General features: G+C 41.4%; 1 pseudogene; it reads left to right on the forward strand.

Annotated features, from left to right (window-relative positions):
• Positions 1 to 7,447: 7,447 nt before the first annotated feature.
• Positions 7,448 to 10,961, forward strand: LOC106840962 (leukocyte immunoglobulin-like receptor subfamily A member 5; annotated as a pseudogene).
• Positions 10,962 to 22,484: the final 11,523 nt, after the last annotated feature.

Raw genomic sequence — 22,484 nt, forward strand, 5'->3', positions numbered from 1 at the left:
CCAAACTGTCCATCTGGGCTGACTCAGGCTACATGGCCACCAAGTAGAGCACTATAACTATCTGACATCCTAGGTTTCTGCAGGTTGATGTCTGCCATCTGTATAAAGGGAGGGTGTCTTAACCATAGAATACAGAGGTCCCATGGGATTCCAGCAACAGGATCAGTTACTACATTGAACTCACATGTTCATACATTACAGGGCCATATCAGTATTTATGTCACAGCAGCCAGAATGGCTGGTCAGAATGAAATTAATGCCTGCCCCTGGTGGTGACAGGTAAGGGAGAGAAGATTGGTCTCCTCCCCACTGTGAGCTTCTCCTCACAGGTAGATGGGAATGGACTATGGACTCAGTCCTTAGCCCTCACAGTCCACACTGGTGTATGTAAGCTGACAGTCCCCCCCCCCCCCACCTTTAAAACAGCTCCCTCCTTATCCCTCAGGAGTGTATGGTGTACTTTCCCTCTCAGCCCACACAGGCCCTGTCTTGGTGTCAGGAGGAAACATATGTGGTCGGTATGAGAGGAAATGCATGAAAGGGAAGACCTTCAGCTGAGTTGGAGAGAAAAAGAGCACACTCCACCTCTGTCCATGGTGCTGACTTCTCAGTGTTGCTGAGAGTCATTATGAAAACTTGAAGGCAGAGAGTAAAGAAAGCCTCTCATTTTCAGGTCAAGGAGGTTGGAGGATTCACTGGAATTCATAAAGTGAAGTTGAGTTGGCTCAGTCACCCTTGGTTGAGACACTGACAAAATTCTATCCTTATCTGTGATACACCACATTAACAAAATGAGATACAAAAACCACATGATCATCTCAATAGATGCAGAGAAAGTGTTTGACAAGATCCAACAGCCATTTATGATAAAAACTCTCAATAAAATGGATATAGAAGGAAAATACCTCAACATATTAAGGCTATATATGACAAACCCACAGCCAACATCATACTCAATGGGCAAAAACTGAAAGCCACCCCTCTGAAAACAGGAACAAGACAAGGGTGTCCACTCTCACCACTCTTATTCAACGTAGTACTGGAGGTTTTTGCCAGAGCAATTAGGCAGGAAAAAGAAATAAAAGGAATCCAAATAGGCAATGAAGAAGTGAAACTCTCATTGTTTGCAGACGACATGATCTTACATATGGAAAACCCCAAAGAATCCATTGTAAAACTATTAGAAATAATCAACAACTACAGCAAAGTTCCAGGGTATAAAATCAACTTACGTAAATCAATAACATTTCTATACTCTAATAACGAACTAAAAGAAAAAGAACTCAAGAACACAATACCATTCACAATCACAACAAAAAGAATAAAATACCTTGGGGTAAATTTAACCAAGGAGGTGAGAGATTTATACAACTAAAACTACAAGATTTTCCTGAAAGAAATTGATGACGACATAAAGAGATGGAAAGACATTCCATGCACATGGATTGGAAAAATAAATTAGTTAAAATGTCCATACTACCTAAAGCAATCTACAAATTCAACGCTATCCCAATCAGAATCCCAATGACACTCTTTACAGAAATGGAAGAAAGAATCCTAAAATTCACATAGGGCAACAAAAGACCCCAAATCACTAAAGCAATCCTGAGAAAAAAGGCCAATATCACTGATGAACATAGATGCAAAAATCCTCAACAAAATTCTGGCAAATCGAATACAGCAACACATTAAGAAGATTATACACCATGATTGAGTGGGATTTATACCAGGGAAACAGGGATAGTTCAACGTCTGCAAGTCAATCAACGTGATACACCACATTAACAAAATGAGAAACAAAAACCACATGATCATCTCAATAGATGCAGAGAAAGCATTCGACAAAATCCATTTATGATAAAAACTATCAATAAAATGTTCATTTCAGCGTTATTTACAATAGCCAAGATGTGGAAGAAACCTAAGTGCCCATCAACTGATGAGTGGATAAAGAAGATATGATATATATATACACAATGGAATACTACTCAGGCACAAAAAAGATAAAATCATCCCATTCACAACAACATGGATGGACCTCTCAGGTATTATGTTAAGTGAACTAAGCTAGATAGAGAAAGACAATCTCTGTTTGACTCCACTCATATTTGGAAGTTAAACATGTAGACAAAGAGAGCAGATTAGTGGCTGCCAGGGCAAAGGGGAGGTGCGGGGTAGGCACAAAGGGTGAAGTGGTGCACCTACAACACGACTGACAAACAATAATGTGCAACTGATATTTCACAAGGTTGTATACTATCATAATCTCAATAAAAAGTAAAAAAAAATCCTTAGATGATGGTAGAGTCTAGGAAAACTAAATATGATACTTTAGACATGAGGTGTGATCAGTGACATGGCTCAAATCAGACTCTCAGCACCCACCACCTTTAGGGTGAGAAGAAGCTGGTCATCTTCCTGTGTGACAGGCACCTTGTAGACTGTATAAACTGTGGTGTGGGGACCCTGCCCACCACATCCTGTGAACTTGTCAGCCTTGCTCAGTTCCTGTCTCCTGCCCAACAGAAGCAGCACCACGTCCCCCAAATTCCTCAGCCTCCTGGGGTGTTGGTGAGTCCTGAAAGGGAAGGGAAGAGAGGGTCATGGTGGAAATCTGGGCTTCTTCATGGCACATGACCAGGTTCTGTGGATGGAGCTGCATCGAAGCCTGGGATCTGCTGGAGACAAATCATCTCTCATGTGGTTTCCTTCCAGGATTCTATCTGAGCCACAGGACCTGGGCACACATAGCTGAGTCATCCCCATTTACTCATTACTGTGTGAACCAAAGCCAGCATGTTTTACCTAGGGCTGTGGGGGCAGCAGAGGAGTTTGGGCTGATGCAGATGACACTGGGAGACCTGTGGTGACCCTTCTGGAAGTACAACGAGAGCAGCATTCCCTGTGGACCCTAGGTTCTTATTTTGTCCTGGGGACTCTACCTACACACTCCCCAAACACTAACCCATATCTGTGTTCACCTGAAGGAGGCTGTAAATTTCTAAAACTGGGGTCAGGGCAGATGACTTTCATCTCAATAATGAGAGAGGATCAAAATACTGGACCCACAAGCCCTCCGAGGACCAGGACCCCACGAGCCTCCTCCAACCTGTCCTTGAAATTAGGATCTGCAGGGCCTCCCACTAGACCTACCTCAGGGGAAGGGATTGGTCATCAGGCAGGGCCACCTGGACCTCAGGGCACACTCTGTTGTAGGAGAACTTAACAGAAGATGAGGGTTCATATTTCACCTCATTTTCATCAAGTAGAACTTGCTCCTCTCTCTGATGCATAATTGTTGTTCTTATTTAAAACTGTGTTTTAAGAGAAACTTTGTTCAAGATTTTATCAACACTCTTGCACAAGCAACAAAATCAAGAATAAACAAGTGGATGCACACTGCAATATTATTCAGCTAAAAAGAGAAGGAAATCCTACCATTTGTGATGACATGGAAGGACCTTGAGGGCACCATGCTAAGTGAGATAAATCAAACAGAGAAAGACAAATACTGTAAGATCTCACTTGTATGTGGAATCTAAAACAAACAAACTCATAGAAAAAGACATTAGATTTCTGTTCACCAGAGGCAGGGGGTGGGAGAATGGAGAACTGGATGAAGAGGACCAAAAGCTATTAACTTCTAGTTATAAGATAAGTACTGGGGATGGAATGTACAACGTGATGGCTGTAGTAAACACTGCTGTACGGTATATCTGAAAGTTGGTAAGAGAGTAGATTTTAAGATTTCTCGTTATAGGAAAAAAGCACATCATTTTTCTTTTTTTGGTATCTATATGAAATGATAGGTGTTAACTATAATTATTCTGGTGATAATTTCACAATATATACAAGTGAAATAATTATATTGTACACCATAATCTTATACAGTGCTGTATGTCAATTATATCTTTATAAAACTGGTTGGTAAGTAGATAGATAAATAGACTTATTGATTGATTAATGAGTGAGTCCGTAAATACATACATACATACAGTCATACATATGTACATACATAAATATTAATTATAACATTACTGCTTCCTGAATGGGTTGATCGTCTTTAACAGGCATACTTCCTATGTATTTTATATACATAAAATCACTGTCCTTAATTAGGAGCTCTGATGAGGACCGTTCTTGTCTGAATTCTGAACAGTCTCCACAGTTTGCAGTGGAGAGCAAAACCTAGCATTGAAGGGTGCTCTCAACAGCCAGAAATGACACACATGATTCACCCCAAAGCGATAGGGAGAGAGGTCCTGCTCCTTATAGAAACTAGCATGTCAGTCAGGGGGCTGTTTGTGAGAAGGAAAACCCACATTCCAGGGCCAGCAGGAAGAGCTGTGCTTTCCTGTGGGAGCAGAAGTGTATTGTACCAAACTCCCCAGGCTCCTCCACCCCCACCACCCCTTGGTTCACCTTGTCTCTGAAGGCACCATTGATGTCTCCAGTCACCCAAGGCAGAGAGGGAAGGTCACCCTCACTTCCTTGTCTCTTACATCTCTCAGCCAATCACCCAACAAAAACCATTCAGCCTCCAGAATCCCTCTGACCCCTGCTGTCCTCCTCATCCACAGAGTCCAGCCCACAGCCCACACCTGGACACATCCGGCCTGTGTGGATACATCCACCACTTTATTGGTTTCTGAGCTGCAGGCCCACACTCCCTTCTCCAGTTCTCCCTCCACATATCAGTCTTTCTAATCATTCTTCCATTTCAGGATCTGTCCCTTCCTTTCCCAAAATCCTTCCATGGTCCTCACTGTCTTCAGGGTAAACTCCAAACTCTTCTCTCTGAACTCAAGGCTGCTCATGATCAGTCCAGATGTGACCCTCCGCCCTCAGCTCTCACTTCTCCTTCCCTCCAAACCAGACAGTGCGATTACACCACAATTACACACACACACTCAGACGATGGGCCATTTAACATTTCTGTGCTTTCCCATTTTGGTTCTCCTGCAGAGCTTGGACCCAACAAATTTCTTCCCAACTGCCAGTCAAAAATAGACAACAGGGGCCGGCCTGGTTGTGTAGTTGTTAGTTCGCATGCTCTGCTTTGGCTGTCCAGCGTTTGCTGGTTCAGATCCCGGGCATGGATCTATACACCACCTTTCAAGCCATGCTGTGGCAGGTGTCTCACATATAAAGTAGAGGAAGATGGGAATGGATGTTAGCTCAGGGCCAGTCTGCCCCAGTAAAAAGAGGAGGATTTATGGCAGATGTTAGCTCAGGGCTAATCTTCCTCAAAAAAAAAGGTAGACAACAAAACTAAATTCCGTATCATCTCTATCATTGGTTAACTTTTTTTTGTCTCATTCAGAGACATGTTAGTTTCATAAAAGAAATCCACATAAATCATTTACAATCCTGTTTGACATATCAGTATTGGAGTAGTTGGAGTTCAACTATTGTTCTTTCTTTCTTTTTTTTTCATTTGCTATATAGGAGGAAATGTGACCCTCATAAAAATTTCTTATCATCAATCCTTTGTTTATTTTTTAAAATTTTTTAAATTGAAGTGACATTGGATTATAACAATATATAGCTTTCAGATGTACATCATAATATATTTTACATTCTGTGTAGATTACATCATGTTCACCACCCGAAAACTAATTATAGTCCATCCCCTCACATATGAGCCTAATCACTCCTGTTGCCCTCCCCCCACTCCCCTATGGTAACCACCAATCCAATCTCCAATGCTATGTGTTTTTTGGTCATTCTTTTAATCTTCTACTTATGAGTGAGGTTAAACAGTATTTGACTTTCTCCCTCTGACTTCTTTCACTCAGCATAATACCCTTGAGGACCATCCATGTTGTCACAAATAGCCGGATTTCATCATTTCTTATGGCTGAGTAGTATTCCATTGTGTATATATACCACATCTTCTTTATCCATTCGTCCCTTGATGGGCACCTAGGCTGCTTCCAAGTCTTGGCTATTGTGAATAATACTGCAATGAACATAGGGGTGCATGTATTTTTATGCCTTTGCGTTTTGAAGATCTTTGGATAAATACTCAGCAGTGGGATAGCTGGATCATATGGTAGATCTATTCTGAATTTTCTGAGGATACTCCATACTGCTTTACATAGTGACTGCACCAGTTTCCACTCCCACCAGCAGTGAACAAGTGTTCTCTTCTCTCCACATCCTCTCTAACACTTATTGTTTCCTGTCTTGTTAACTATAGCCATTCTGACTGGAGTGAGGTGATACCTCATTGTAGTTTTGATTTGCATTTCCCTGATGGCTAATGATGCTGAGCATAATCCTTTGTTTATATATTCCACTTTTCTTAGAAATAGAATCCAATGTCCTCACATGGTGGACAGCACCCTGCATGACCAGCCGCCACCCTTCTCTCTCTTCCTCTCTTTCAGATATTCTCCATGTCCTTAGGGTTCTCTAGAATGTCCTTTCATTTCTAGAAAGTTCTCATAGGTATCCTCTTCCATAGGTCTCTGCCTCCTCAAACAGCTATTCCCTCAACCACTGTCTAGTCATAATCTCCAGCTATTCTCATATTTCCCTTTGTAAATAAATTAACTTCAATAGTAGCCTTTGACTGTTCATATGCTGTTAATATGGTTTCTCAGAATACACAATGGGTTCACCTGGATCATGGATGTACTTCTGGTGTCTGGCCCCAATGCCTTGTACATAGAAGGTGTTCAGTAAATATTTGTTTAGGGACTTACCAAAGGCAGAAAGTAAGTTCTGCTTGCAGAGGCACTGATGAAATCTGTAATATGTCCTATTTAGAGCCAGCCTGTCAGAGAAACTGGGCCCTCATCCTCCCTAAGAAGGATTCAGGACAGGCAGAAATAGTCTTAAAATCAGGTGAGACCTCAGCTCTGGGCTGAGATGTCTCCAGAGGGCCTGGAGTCCTCCTGAGCACTTGACCTGGAGAAAAGCAGAGCCAGGCCCAGGGAGGGGCCCTTCCCTTCCTGTGGGTCCACAGCTGTGGGAACCCAAATGGGAGGCAGCAACCCCTGACTTACCACATCCTGTGCGTCTCTCTTTCCCTCGGGCCTGTGGTCTCCTCCATCTGCACAGCGGGAAAGTGCCATTGTTTCCATCTGCTCTGCTCTTCTCTGCCTCAGTCAGTTGTGGAGAGAAGGAAGGGGGACAGCAGGAGGGGATGCAGAGGCTCCTCACCCCCTTGTTCATGGGGAACCTCAGAGTTCAGTCAGCTCAAATGGAATGGGTCCCTGATGGGAAGAGAATCAGCTCAGACATCTGGGTGCAAATTTCTCACAGGGACTGTCTTCCAGGTCTGAGTCAGGTTCCAAGGACCCGAGTTCCAACAAGTGGTTCCTCCACAGGCTGCCATGTTCCCACCTTTTACTTTAGCCCCTGAGCACTGAGGAGCTATTCAAGTGATTATTAGATGATAGTGATAAAACCAAGAGTGTCCTGGTGTTGAGCTGGGATAATGAAAGATGGGGAAGGTCTTTGGACCCCAGACTCTGATTTCCTTCCAGGGACCCTCTTCAAACCCACCATCTGGGCTAAGCCAGGCTCTGTGGTTCACTGGGTGACATCCATGACCATCGGGTATCAGGGGACCCTGGAGGCACAGGAGTACCATCTGGATAAAGAGGGAAACCCAGAACCCTAGAGCAGACAGAGCCCACTGGAACCCAAGGACAAGGCCAAGTTCTCCATCCAACACATGACAGAACAATATGCACAGTGATATCCCTGTTACTATTTCAGCCTCACTGGCTGGTCAGAGCACAGTGACCCCCTGGAGCAGTGGTGACAGGTGAGAGGACACTCAGGGGTTCCAGCCTCAGGCTCTGCCCTCAGCAAGGGGGTCTTCTCTCAGGGGTGTGTCCCCTCTCACAGCCCAGCCCTGGGGATATGATGGGGGTGTGAGCCCCATGCAACATGCTGCCTCCTCCTCTCCTAGGATTCTACAGCAAACCCAACCTCCCAGCCCTGTGGTGACCTCAGGAGGGAACGTGACCCTTCAGTGTGGCTCAAGGCAGGAATTTGACAGGTTCATTTTGACTAAGGAAGGAGAACACAAGCCGTCCTTGACCCTGGACCCACAGCAACACCCTAATGGGCAGTCTCAAGCCCTGATCACTGTGGGCTCTATGACCCCCAGCCACAGAGGAACATTCAGATACTATGGCTGTTACAGAAACAAACCCCAGGTGTGGTCATGCCCCAGTGACACTCTGGAGCTCCTTATCCCAGTTGAGGAAGTCCCATCCTGACCCATACATATTTTGATGCACAAGACAGGTTATTGGTGTCTTTACTCCTGGGGGAGTCCCAGATGAAAGGGTGAGGTGAGGGGAGTGTGGGGCTCCTGGGCCAGAGACACAGAGGATGAGAGACAGTGAGACCTGGGGACAAGGCCTGGAGAAGGGGTGTTTTGGGAGGAATTAGCCCCTGCAATCCACGGATTTTCCTTCTCCCAGATGTGCCTAGAAAGCCATTCCTCCTGAATGAACAGGGCCCTGTCATGACCCCAGAAAGAATCTGACCCTTCCTTGTCACTCTGATGTTGGCTGTGGCAGATTCTCTCTGTTCAAGGAGGGTGGACATCATCTCTCCCAGCACCTTGGCCAGCAGCCCCAGGCTGGGCTCAATCAGACAAACTTCCCCTGGGCCCTGTGATTGGCTCCATGGGGGACAGTAAAGATGCTACAGGGGGCACAAACTCTTCTCTGAGTGGTCAGTCCCCAGTGACCCCCTGAACATCTTAATGGCATGTGAGGAGCCAGCAGGTGCTTTAGGGACCCAGACTCTGCCCTCTACCAGTTGTCACAACTGAGTGAGCCTCTGGTGCTCCTGGTCTCAGGTGAGGAGCCCCCACCCGTTATCCATTGATAGATCAGACCTTCAACTCACGGCCCTGTCCTGTGAGAGCTCAGCTGGGATGGGAAGGTAGGCGCAACAGGAAGGTCAGCCACAGGAGGATCTGAGCTCATAGAGGGATGGAAAAGACAGTTAGTCCCATACATTCTCCATGCCTTACCCCCACTGTGTATCCAGGCAGTGCAGCTTGTCTGCAGGGAAGAAATTAAAGATGTAAACACTGACATTTGAGGAAAAGCGATGGGACTATAGATGACATGAAAAGGCAGAAACAGCCCCACAGCATCCTTCTGTCATTGTTCCAAGCAATATTTGGGGTCTGCAGACCCTCACCTAGATGGATAAACCATTTCTGTTGAGTAGCAGAGCCCTTTTAGCCTAGAGGAATCACAGTCTCCATCAGGTTTTTGCTAGTTTTCTAGCTTACCCTACAACAGGGCAAATATTTACAGAAGGGATTATTTCCCACAGATCTTGAGGATGAAGGTGGAGGTTTAACGTGGGGGCGTCCTTTCTCAAGTAGCATTAAGGTCATCGGTGCATGTTAAATGGTCAGTGTTGGAGGAGATGCATGAAGGGGAAGAGGCCCAGAGGCCCAGAGATGAGGGTTTGAGAAAAGGACACACCATCCCTCACCTCTGTCCATGGTGCTGATTTAAGCCCCCCACCCCACACACACTTGTAGTCTTCATGCTGCCTATGGAACAGGCCCACAATGTGAAGAGCAGAGTACAGCGGACTTCTCACTTCTGGGTTAAGGAGTTTTGGGATACATCGGGAGTCGTAAGATGAAGACTAGTTGGCTCAGTCACTCGGGATTGAGCTCATTGACAAAATTCTATCAATATCTGGGAATTTGTTCTTGCCTCTACCTATCAAAGGAAGAATCCTATCCTGGATTTCAAAACACTCAATCAGTTGTGCACTTGGATGCCAGTGAGTTTCTGTGGGAAAAAGTACATGAATTTTTCCCTTGGGACTAGTCAACTCTGAGTATGTCCTGTCTTTACCATTAACTGTTATCATTATGTGGGAAGAAAGAAAGAAAGGCATAATTTCTGCCCCAATTTCTGTGATCACCTGGTTGTCTCCAGGATCAATTCATCCTCCAAAACATCTTCCATAAGAATTCATCTTTAGTATTCCTTTCCTCCTTCCCACCGTTACCTGGTAGTTCTTAACATTTCCTTTGTCATTTTATCAGAGCCTGCCTTATATCTATAAATATCTGTATTTTTTACAGGTGTCCATCTAAATATTTTATTTTATCATCTATCTTTTTTGCTTTTTTCTTATCAATCTTCAATCTTCCTATTGAGACTACAAAATGATTGAATAATTAGAAGTTGTGTTAATTGTGGTTATCCTTGATACTAGATAAATTGCCTGAGGTGTTGTACATATTCCATCATTTACTTTCAAAAAAATGACAGATAGAAGAAAAGAACGTGACTAAGAAATATGCAATCCCAAAGGAGACAAAAAAGAACTCCTTGTAGTGGAGAAATGAAAAGCGAGACCCGGACCCTCACTCCTTTATGCTTCTCATTCTCAGGGAAAATTGAAGCCCCAAATGTTCATCTTTCCTTTCTAATTTGATTCAGGATGAGACACCAGAGGTGATCACTTCAAGGGATTGAGATTAGCTTTATTAGTTTTAGAGACTCATTGGCGATCAGAGTAGATATCCCTTAGGCATTCTTACCTCTCCTCACACATATGCTATAATTTTTTTTCTCAAGAGTAGCCAATATCCTCAGCCCATCACAAAACAAGTCAGACTCCAAGGGTAATGTGTAAGGAGAAATACACAGTTATGGGGCTGGGCTCAGAGGGTCAAATACTGTCAACACAAGGCAAGTTCCCTCGATGGAATCCAGGGATCCTGGAGTGATTTTGGTCTGTTCTGATCTCTGTGAATTCCTTGTCCAAAATTCCTAGCCTCACATCCTCAAGTTTACACAGTGTGGGATCTCATCTGGATGGGCGAGGCTGGCTTGATTCTGGTGGTGCTCAGGATGCTGCTGATTCAGGTTCAACAAAGCCAGAGAAGAACACAAGATGCAGTAGGAGACAAACACAATAAACAGCAAATCCACCATTCAGTGACGTAGAACATTGAAAATAAATCTTGTGAGAGTTCCCGTCAAGATGGCGCTGTGAGCAGATGTTGAACACGCCTCCTCCCATGAACACAACCAGGTTACAACAATTTTGGGGAGAATCACTCTGGATTGAAAACCGAAAACTGGATAAAAAGAACCCCCACGACAAGGGACAGTCCTGATGAAAGCAGAAGAGGCAGTAACTCTGGCCGGAGAGGAAAAAAACCCACCTTTTGGAGCAGCGGAGCTTCTCAGCTGGCCAGGCGGGAGCCAACCTAAGGCACACAGCCGTCCCTGGAAGAGTGAGGTCCGGAGCGGGGGCAATACTGCTATAACCATCCTTCGTACTCAGCCCAACTGAGATGGGGGTCTTACTATCTGGCTTTGCTGGCTATTAACTGCAGCGAGGACACCCCAGAAAAGGTATTGGCCGAAAGCCGAAAAGATCCGGGTCTTAAAGGGCCCATGCACAAATTCACTCATTGTAGCAACCTAAAATCACCAGAGAGAAGGCTGACTGTCCTTTGGTGAAACAAGACTCACCTGGTGGGCTCTGGGGGCATCTTGGTGAGAGGAGGATCCTCTCCTGACACTGAGACATTGGTGGGGGCCGTCGTTCTGAGCTGGTCCAGGCGTGCTGATACGGACACAGGTGGGGGCCATTGAGGTGCATCCCTTTGTTTGTTAGCCCAGGGGTCTGCCACACCCACTAGAGCACCCACTAGACTAGGGGTCTAGTCTCAAAAGTTAGACTAGGGGTCTGCCACACCCACTAGAGCACAAACTGGATTTAATCCAGTTCAGCCAGGGCAGGCAACCAGCCCTAGGGACTGGCCCCACCTAACAGCAAACCCTCAGGCTACTTTTCAGCATGCATTGGCTGAGTGCCTTGATCCTCTACAGGCAGATAAGGGTGTCTGCCTCTGTGGGGCAGGGCTTGTGTGAGGACCAGGTGAACTGTGGGGGGCATTGGGGCAGAGGTGGGGGCCTCTGCAGTGTGGCGGTGGGCTACGCTCCAGGGGGTTGAGAAGTGTGCATGGACCAGGACTCTGTTAACAGTGTATGTGGTCCAGAGGGGAGTGAGGCTTACCAGCAGCAGAAGACTTGTGCTTCACACATAGCCACAAAAAATGATCAGCCCCACCTTCCAAATCCTGAAACAACTGAGTGTCTCCATGCCAAGGGCTAGCCCCACTCAGCTGCACTCCTAAGAGAACTGACATCAGCCTTGTTGGCGTCAGGCCTATCACAACTGTATGCCCCTGAGCCTAGCAACCAGCTACACTGGGTACCAACACAATTAAGAGGACACTTGCAATAAGAGTGTGCTAATAGACTTTGTAGCCAACAGTGCTGAGGCCCCTCCAAGCCGGATTTACAAACAGCTGGCCAGGGAAGGAAAGATCAGACTCCCTGGGTACCTGCAGTGGGAGCAACCCTGCCACAGCAGAAGACGCCCACAAAGGGGTCACTCCTGGTTCTTATGGTCTGGTGATGAGAGGGAAGCACACTGTTGGGCCGCATAAAGCATCTCATACATGAGGCCACTTCTCCAAGATCAGGAGACATAGCCGACTCACCTAGTACAAAGAAAATAGCACAGAGAAAGAGGCATAATAAGGAGACAAAGGAATACTTTCCAAGCAAGGGAACACTCCAAAACACCAGAAAAATAACTAAGTGAAACAGAAACTAGCGACCTCCTTGACAAGGAATTCAAACAAAATATAATGAGGATGCTCACAGATATGCAGAGAAGAATGGATGAACACAGTGAGCACATCAGCAAAGAACTGGAAGATATAAAAAAGAACCAATCAGAAATGAAGAATATAATACTTGAAATGAGAAAATCACTAGAGGGACTCAATAGCAGAGTAGAGGAAGCAGAAGAACGGATCAGCGAGCTAGATGAAAGATTAGAGGAAATCACCCAAGCAGAACAGAAAAGAGAAAAAGGAATTAGACAGAATGAGAACAGTGTAAGGGAACTCTGGGACAATATCAAGCGTGCTAACATTCGTATTATAGGGGTCCCAGAGGAGAAGAGAGAGACAAAGGGGCAGAAAATTTATTTGTCGAAATAATAGAGGAAAATTTTCCTCACCTGAGGAAGGAAACAGACATCCAAGTTCAGGAAGCACAGAAAGCTCCAAACAAGAGAAGCCCAAAGAGGCCCACACCAAGACATATTATAATCAAAATGTCTAAAATTAAAGACAAAGAGAGAATCCTAAAAGCAGCATGAGAAAGGCCACAAGTGACATATAAAGGGAAGCCCATCAGGCTGTCAGCAGACTTCTCAGCCGAGACCCTACAGGTGAGAAGAGAATGGCATGACATATTTGAAGTGCTAAAAGGACAAAACCTACAACCAAGAATACTCTATCCATCAAGGCTGTCATTCAGAATGGAAGGAGAGATAAAGAGCTTCCCAGACAAGCAAAAATTAAAGGAGTTTATCACTTAGAAACCAGTTCTACAAGAAATGCTGAAGGGACTTATTTAAGTGGGAAAGTGATGACCACAAATAGAGATAAAAGAGAAAAATTATCAAAAAACCCAAAACAACAACAAGAAAAAACAGGCAATAAAATCACTTGTAAGGTAAAAGTATAGTAAAGGCAGCAGATCAACTACCTGTGAAGGTAATATGAAGGTTAAAAGACAAATGTACTAAAATTACCTATTTCAATGATAAGAGGGTAATGGATATACACACACTAAACAAAAGACTATATATGATGTGAAAAACATATAATGTGGGAGGAGGGGAGTGAAAAAGTAGAGCTTTTAGAAAGAGGTCAAGCTAAAGAGTCTATCTACTCAATATAGACTGTTATATGCATAGTATATTAAATAGGATCCTCATGGTAACTACAAACCAGAAACCTATAACAAGCAGGAAAAAAAGTAAGACAAAAGAAATCAAACATATTACTAAAGTTAGCCATCAAACCACAAGTGAAGAGAGCAAGAGAAAAAGAAAGGAACTGAGAAGAACTACTAAAATACCCCAAAAAAAGAAAAAGTGACAAAATGGCAATAAATACATATTTATCAATAGCTTCTTTAAATGTCAATGTATTAAATGCTCCAATCAAATGCCATAGGGTGGCCAACTGGATAAAAAAACAAGATCCATCTATATGCTGCATACAAGAGACAAACTTCAGACCTACAGACACTCACAAACTGACAGTGAAAGGATGGAGAAAGATATTCCATGCAAATGGCAAAGAAAAGGAAGTGGGGGTAGCAATACTTATATCAGACAAGATAGACTTTAAATCAAAAACTGTAATAAGAGACAAAGACGGGCACTACATAATAATAAAGGGAACAATCCAACAAGAAAATATAACACTTGTAAATATCTACTCACCCAACATAGGAGCAGCTAAATGTATAAAGCAATTATTAACAAGCATAAGAGGAGAAATAGACAGTAACACAATAATAGTAGGGGACTTTAAGACTCCACTTACACCAATGGATAGATCATCCAAACAGAAGATCAATAAGGAAACACTCGCCTTAAAGGACACATTAGACCAGATGGACTTAGTAGATATATATAGAACATTCCATCCAAAAACCACAGAATACACATTCTTTTCAAATGCCCATGGAACATTCTCCAGGATTGATCACATATTAGGCCACAAAACAAGTCTCAATAAATTTAAGAAGATTGAAATAATACCATGCATCTTTTCTGACCACAAAGGTATGAAACCAGAAATCAACTACAGAAAGAAAACCAGAAAAGCCACAAAAATGTGGAGATTGAACAAAATGCTACTGAACAATGATTGGGTCAATGAAGAAATCAAAGAAGAAATTAAAAAATTCCTGGAGACAAATGAAAATGAAAACAAGACATGCCAAAATCTGTGGGATACAGCAAAAGCGGTTCTACAAGGGAAGTTTATAGCAATTCAGGCCTACCTCAACAAAGAAGAAAAATCCCAAAAAATCCCACTTTTAGACAATCTAAAAGTGCACCTAAAGGTACTGGAAAAAGAACAAACAAAGCCCAAAATCAGCAGAAGGAAGGAAATAATAAAAATCAGAGCAGAGATAAATGAAATAGAGACTAAAAAAACAATAGAAAAAATTAATGAAACCAAGAGCTGGTTCTTCGAAAAGATAAACAAAATTGACAAACCCTTAGCTAGACTCACCAAGAAAAAAAGAGAGAAGGCTCAAATAAATAAAATCAGAAACAAAAGAGGAGAGATTACAATGGACACCTCAGAAATACAAAAGATAATAAGAGAATATTATGAAAAGCTATACGCCAACAAATTGGATAATCTAGAAGAAATGGATAAATTCTTAGAAACATACAACCTTCCAAAACTGGACAAGAAGATGTAGAAAATTTGAATAGACCGATCACCAGTGAGGAGATCGAAACAGAAATTAAAAACCTCCCAAAAAATAAAAGTCCAGGACCAGATGGCTTCCCTGGTGAATTCTACCAAACATTCAAAGAAGACTTAATACCTATCCTTCTCAAACTCTTCCAAAAAATTGAAGAGGAGGAGAGGCTTCCTAACTCCTTCTACGAAGCAAACATTATCCTGATACCAAAACCAGACAAGGACAACACAAAAAAAGAAAATTACAGGCCAATATCACTGATGAACATCGATGCAAAAATCCTCAACAAAATACTAGCAAATCGAATACAACAATACATTAAAAAGATCATACATCATGATCAAGTGGGTTTCATTCTGGGGATGCAGGGATGGTTCAACATCCACAAAGCTATCAACGTGATACACCACATTAACAAAATGAAGAATAAAAATCACATGATCATCTCAATAGATGCAGAGAAAGCATTTGACAAGATACAGCATCCATTTATGATAAAAACTCTAAATAAATTTGGTATAGAAGGAAAGTACCTCAACGTAATAAAGGCCATATATGACAAACCCACAGCAAATATCATTCTCAACGGAGAAAAACTGAAAGCTATCCCCCTAAGAACAGGAACCAGACAAGGATGCCCACTGTCACCACTCTTATTTAACATAGTATTGGAAGTCCTAGCCAGAGCAATCAGGCAAGAAAAAGAAATAAAATGGATCCACATTGGAAAGGAAGTGAAACTGTCACTCTTTTCAGATGACATGATTTTATATCTAGAAAACCCTAAAGAGTCCACTAAAAAACTTTTAGAAATAATAAAGGAATACAGTCAATTTGCGGGATGCAAAATCAATGTACAAAAATCCGTTGCGTTTCTATACACTAACAACGAAGTAGCAGAAAGAGAAATTAAGAATACAATCCCATTTACAATTGCAACAAAAAGAATAAAATACCTAGGAATAAACTTAACGAAAGAGGTGAAAGAGCTGTACACCAAAAACTATAAAACATTGTTGAAAGAAATCGAAGAAGACACAAAGAAATGGAAAGATATTCCGTGCTCTTGGATTGGAAGAATTAACATTGTTAAAACGTCTATGCTTCCTAAAGCAATCTATAGATTCAACGCAATCCCTATCAAAGTTCCAACAACATTTTTTTACAGAAATAGAACAAAGAATCCTAAAATTTATATGGAACAACAAAAAACCCTGAATAGCCAAAGGATTCCTGAGAAAAAAGAACAAAGCTGGAGGTATCACACTCCCTGATTTCAAATTATACTACAAAGCCATAGCAACCAAAACAGCATGGTACTGGCACAAAAACAGACACACAGATCAATGGAACAAAATTGAGAGCCCAGAAGTAAACCCACACGTTTATGGACAGCTAATATTCGACAAGGGAGCCAAGAGCATACGATGGAGAAAGGAGAGTCTCTTCAATAAATGGTGTTGGGAAAACTGGACAGCCACATGCAAAAGAATGAAAGTAGACCATTCCCTTACACCATGCACAAAAATCAACTCAAAATGGATTAAAGACTTGAATGTAAGACCCGAAACCATGAGACATCTAGAAGAAAACATAGGCAGTACGCTCTATGACATTGGTCTGAGCAGCATATTTTCAAGTCCCATGTCTGACCAGGCAAGGGAAACAAAAGAAAAAATGAACAAATGGGACTACATCAAACTAAAAAGATTCTGCACAGCAAAGGAAACTATCAACAAAACAAAAAGACAATCTAACAATTGGGAGAAGATATTTGCAAACCACATATCAGATAAGGGGTTAATATCCAAAATATACAAAGAACTCATACAGCTCAACAACAGAAAAACCAACAATCCAATTAGAAAATGGGCAAAAGATCTGAACAGAGATTTCTCCAAAGAGGATATACAGATGGCCAACAGGCATATGAAAAGATGCTCAACATCATTAGCTACCAGGGAAATGCAAATCAAAGCTACAATGAGGTATCACCTCACTCCTGTCAGAATGGCTATAATTAACAAGACAGGAAACAACAAATGTTGGAGAGGGTGTGGAGAGAAGGGAACCCTTGTTCACTGCTGGTGGCAGTGCAAACTGGTGCAGCCACTATGGAAAGCAGTTTGGAGTATCCTCAGAAAATTAAGGATAGATCTACCATATGATCCAGCTATCCCACTGCTGAGTATTTATGCAAAGAACTTGAAAACACAATGGCATAAAGATACTTGCACCCCTATGTTCATTGTGGCATTATACACAATAGCCAAGACTTGGAAGCAACCTAGGTGCCCATCAAGGGACGAATGGATAAAGAAGATGTGGTATTTATACATGATGGACTACTGCTCAGCCATAAGAAATGACGAAATCCGCCATTTGTGACAACATGGATAGACCTTGAGGGTATTATGCTGAGTGAAATAAGTCAGAGGGAGAAAGTCAAATACCATATGATCACACTCATAAGTAGAAGATAAAAATGACAAAAAAAAACCCACATAGCATTGGAGATTGGACTGCTGGTTGCCATTGGGGAAGGGGGGAGGGGGTAGGGCAAAAGGGGTGATTAGGGTCACATGTGAGGGGATGCACTATAATTAGTGTTCGGGTGGTGAACATGATGTAATGTATCCAGAATTTGAAACATGATGTACATACAAAAAAAATTTTTTTAAAGAAATGTTTTCATTAAAAAAATAAATAAATCTTGTATGATCAGAAGGTTCTGGAAGAATATCTGGAGCATAGATTGAGGGAACTGTCTGCTGAGAGTATCAAGCTTAGTGAAAGTTTTTGGCAGCAGGCAATGTCTGGAGAGTTGCCTGTAAAGAATCTGCTGCAGCTCAACTATTGTGCTTTCTCTTCTATCCTTACTGACTGTCCTTGATGGTCCTCTTCTATTCTTACCCCCATGACATGAGGCAACATCCACAAGCAGGTTTGGATCCACATCTATATGTCACTTTATGCTTTGGTCCATTTTTATACATATACACTCTTCTCGGTAAATAACGTTTTTCTATACATAACGTATATTTATTTTCCCTACAATTTACTGAGGTGGAATTGAATAAGGATGGAGAAAGCCATAGTCTTCACTAGACACTGAATATTAACCAAAGCTGCTCTTGCTCTGTTACAGCAAGTACTTCATAGGTTGGCATCAATGTTCCCTCAAAGCATGATCATCATCTACCTGTTCAACCTCACCTGAGTCTAATCACACAATGAGCCCTTTCCCATTGAGAAACTGGATTTCTGAACACATTGGCCAATATCACAAGATACTTAATTAGGAATTTAAAATGGGTTCATGAGTTTCTGAACTCATCATGTTCCATGAATCTGAATTGATGTGGAGGTCATCAATATGGACTGGGCTTATTTCAGAGATCAGGTTCACCTATCTTCAATTTTGATTGTCAAAATCATTGTTCTGTGAGGGCATGATGATAGGAACTCTTCTGCCATCCTGCTGGCAGCTCTCTGTATGTCTGCTTTTTAATTCTGATATTCTCCGTCTTAATATGATGTAATTTTATCATCCCTGTTTCTTAATATTTTATAAATTTAAACATTCCACTTTACTATTTTACTAATTTCATGAAGTGTTGAATTTTAATACCATTTTCTTATTGTAAATTGCTAATGAAATTTCAGCATATTCACGGAACATAATATGCAAGAAATATGGAAAGAATCAGACATACTTGCCTTTTTGTCTAAGTGTTTCAGATTTTAGGTACAATATGGGCCTTAAATACGTGCATTCCCTCCTTGTTCCTGTATATATAGCATTATATTTTGTTTCTTTCTTTCTTTATTTATTTATTTACTTATTGTTTTCCACGTATATCACAAACCATTGTATATCATATACGACATTAATAATGCAAAGTTTTATAATATTTTTACACATTAGATTAAGCATTGAAGTGTGTCACTTACTCTTATAGAAATTTTCTTTTCACCCTCTCAGTCTATCTTATAAATATTTTTTGAAACTCCAATTTTCTATTAACTTATGTTTTATGCTTTTCAAAAGATATGTGATTACATGAATGTATGTTTATGAGTGCTATACCTTTGAACTGAATATATTATTTACGATAAAATATTTTATAAAACCATTTTGCCTTATATTCAATTCTGTTGAATATTTAAAGCTTTCAGCTAATTTTACTAAGTGAGAATAACACCGTTATTTATTTTAAAACTCTTTAATGATTTTGTATTTTTTGAGAGATCATTGTTCATATAAATCAGTTTTTTTCTGGGTGATGTGCTTTGATCTAACCCTGGAGTAAGTCCATTAATCTTTTAATGATTGCAAATAAGTGAATAAATTTGAAGTATTTCCACCATTTTATTTAGTGTGGGTTTGTTATGGATTAAGATATCCTGCATTCTGTTATTTTCATTTCAAATTTCCAGACCACTTTTGGGTTGATCGATATGTTTTTGTTTTTTATAATTACATCAACCAGTTTGGAGGTTATAAATTGCTTTTTAATTTTAGATAATCACCCTCATTATTAATATTGGTATTTAAATTTATAATTTTGAACAATTTTCATTCACCATCTCCCGTAGATGAGGAAAAAGACATTATATATGAGTTGAACTCTCAGTACTTACTTTCTTTTAAAAGCTCTCTTTCTCTGTTTCTCTTTCTCTCTCTCTACCATATACACACAGACACCCATCTGAACACTCCCAATGTCATGATTTAGCTTTCTTAAATATAAATGTACATATGCATGTTTACAAAAATATGCTTTTCCAGTGTTTATTTGTTTTGCCGTCTTTTTCTCACTTCTCCATCTTACTTTTTTTATTTTCCGTCTCTTGTTCTTTTGGCTTAATTACATACTTTAGTTTTGCTTCAGTGAGTATGTAAACAGGAAAACGTCTAAAACCTTCTATATCTTGAAATGCCTTATTTTCAGTCTCTATTTTTATTAAGATACTTGAAAACATTTTCTTGTTTTAAGTAAAGTATATGATAGAGCTGTGAGGAGTGGAAAATATGTCTGATGGTTAAGGATATATCCCTAGAACCCTCCTCATCCCTCATGAAGATGAAGCCTTAAGCTTTAACGTGTGAGACAGGAGTCCAAACAGGTCAGATGTGCCCCAGGTCTCCTCGTGCCTATGGATTTCTCCTCTGCTTACTGTTTCACTTTTGCCCCTTAAAAGTAATTTGGGTGAGTGTAGAATTCTTCACTCACAATTAATTCCTTGAATGTACTTTTCTTATATCATTTGGTATTTTTTTCTGTGTGAAAGTCAGCTGCCATCAATTTCCTTTATTTTTCCATGAAATATTAAGACTCAGATTTCATCGATACATCCATGCACCCCAGCACTTACACGTTCTTTCTACATCACTGTAAAAAGTCCAACCATTTCCCTCTAGGACTGCTGCCAACATCATTCTCACTGCTTTTCTCCTGAAACTCACCACATACATTGTGCTTCTCTTTTTATTCCCCATGCGCCTTATTTTTTTAATTCCAGTCTCTCGGTATTGAATTTTACAAATTTCCTCATTACTTATTCCACTTTCATAACTGGATCTTCAGCCATATAATATCTTTGATGGAAAGAATATTTTGAGTATGTTAAAGTGGAATTATTATTTTTGCCTCTAAGATATTTCTCTAGTTCATTTATAAAATTATGTATACCTCTGTAATATAACACTTTTTGTTGTTTCAAGAGTCCATTTTCCTTCTTTAATTTTTCAGATATTTAAACATGCTTAAATTAGTATGAATTTCATGTATTCCTTGCATTCTATTTCCTCAGATATGAGCCTCCAGTAATTGCTTCATGGATTGTCTTTCATAGCACTATTGAACATTTTTAGGATTCCTCTTTGGTGTCCATTCCTGTTGGACACTCGCCTGATTTTCCATAAAGAGTTTCTTCCAGGGCTGTCTTCATATTCAGGGCTGAAAGGGGTGGATAGTTGCAGTTACTTTGCCCCATGGTATCCACTTTCCAAACCTTAGCAACTGACTAGGTGTGTGCCTGGCAGGGATGGCTCTAGCATGAACCTCACACTCATTCATGAATAGATGCCCATGTTGGACTATACTGAACTGAATTTGTTTTACAGTCACAGAGGATGTTCCTTAGTGTTGACTATGGGGCTGGGTCAGTGGGCAGAGATACTCCAGTGCCCATTCACAAACATGAGGGATGGAAACACAACTTCCTACTTTCACCTTGAGCCCTGCTCCCCTCCCTACATGTGAGGACCTGGAGTCCGCTTCAGAGGTGGAAACCTCCACTCTAATGACCCCTTGCTTGTCCCAGGCACCTGAGGGCTCTCAGCTTTGATATGTTTTCCTTGTGGTTCCCTCTCTATTTTGAAATTTTCATTTCTCTTTCTCTGCAAGTGACTGTGGCTACATATTTCAGAAATATTATAAATAGCATTTCTCGGTGTTAAGAGCAGATGGGGACTCTTGAGTGGCACATAAATCATCCACCCTGACTATGGAGTCTGACACCTCGATCCTTTCACATTTCAAACTCCACACGTCTTCATCAGATCCAGAAATTAGCAATGATTTATCCCTCCCATGAACTCGGCACCACTCTGAGGGGTGGGATTCATGACAACATGCTGCCAGCGAGGAAAATGAAGCTCAGAGACTGGGCATTAATTCTCAAGGTGACATGGACAGTGGAAGATGGAGGAATATTTAAATAAGAATCAGCTTTGTCCCCCAAATCAGAGCACTAACCCACTCATTGTCCCCTAAAGCTCAAGACAGGACCCCAGGATGAGGAGGAGAGCTCTGCTCAAGGGAAAAAGGGCTCTGAGGAAACAGGAATGACTTAGAGGTTTGTTCCCTGAGGGATTGTGGTGGATGCTGTTGAAATAAAAAAGAGAAATTCGAGAAGGCACCTGTGATAGAAAGAAAATTCACACTCTGGAGCCAAGAGAAGAGTCATGTTTTCTTCCCTATTTCCATTTATTTATCCTTTGTGCTCATTGTCACTATGATCTTGACCAGAACTGTGCAGTTAGATGTTGAGCATGTCTCTCTGCTGATCTGAGCTCTGCAGTGCAGCAGGAACCTGCATCTTCCCTGACGTATCTCCAGGGCATAGATGACCAGT

Source organism: Equus asinus, chromosome 26 (genome assembly GCF_041296235.1).
Source record: "Equus asinus isolate D_3611 breed Donkey chromosome 26, EquAss-T2T_v2, whole genome shotgun sequence".
NCBI lineage: Eukaryota > Metazoa > Chordata > Mammalia > Perissodactyla > Equidae > Equus > Equus asinus.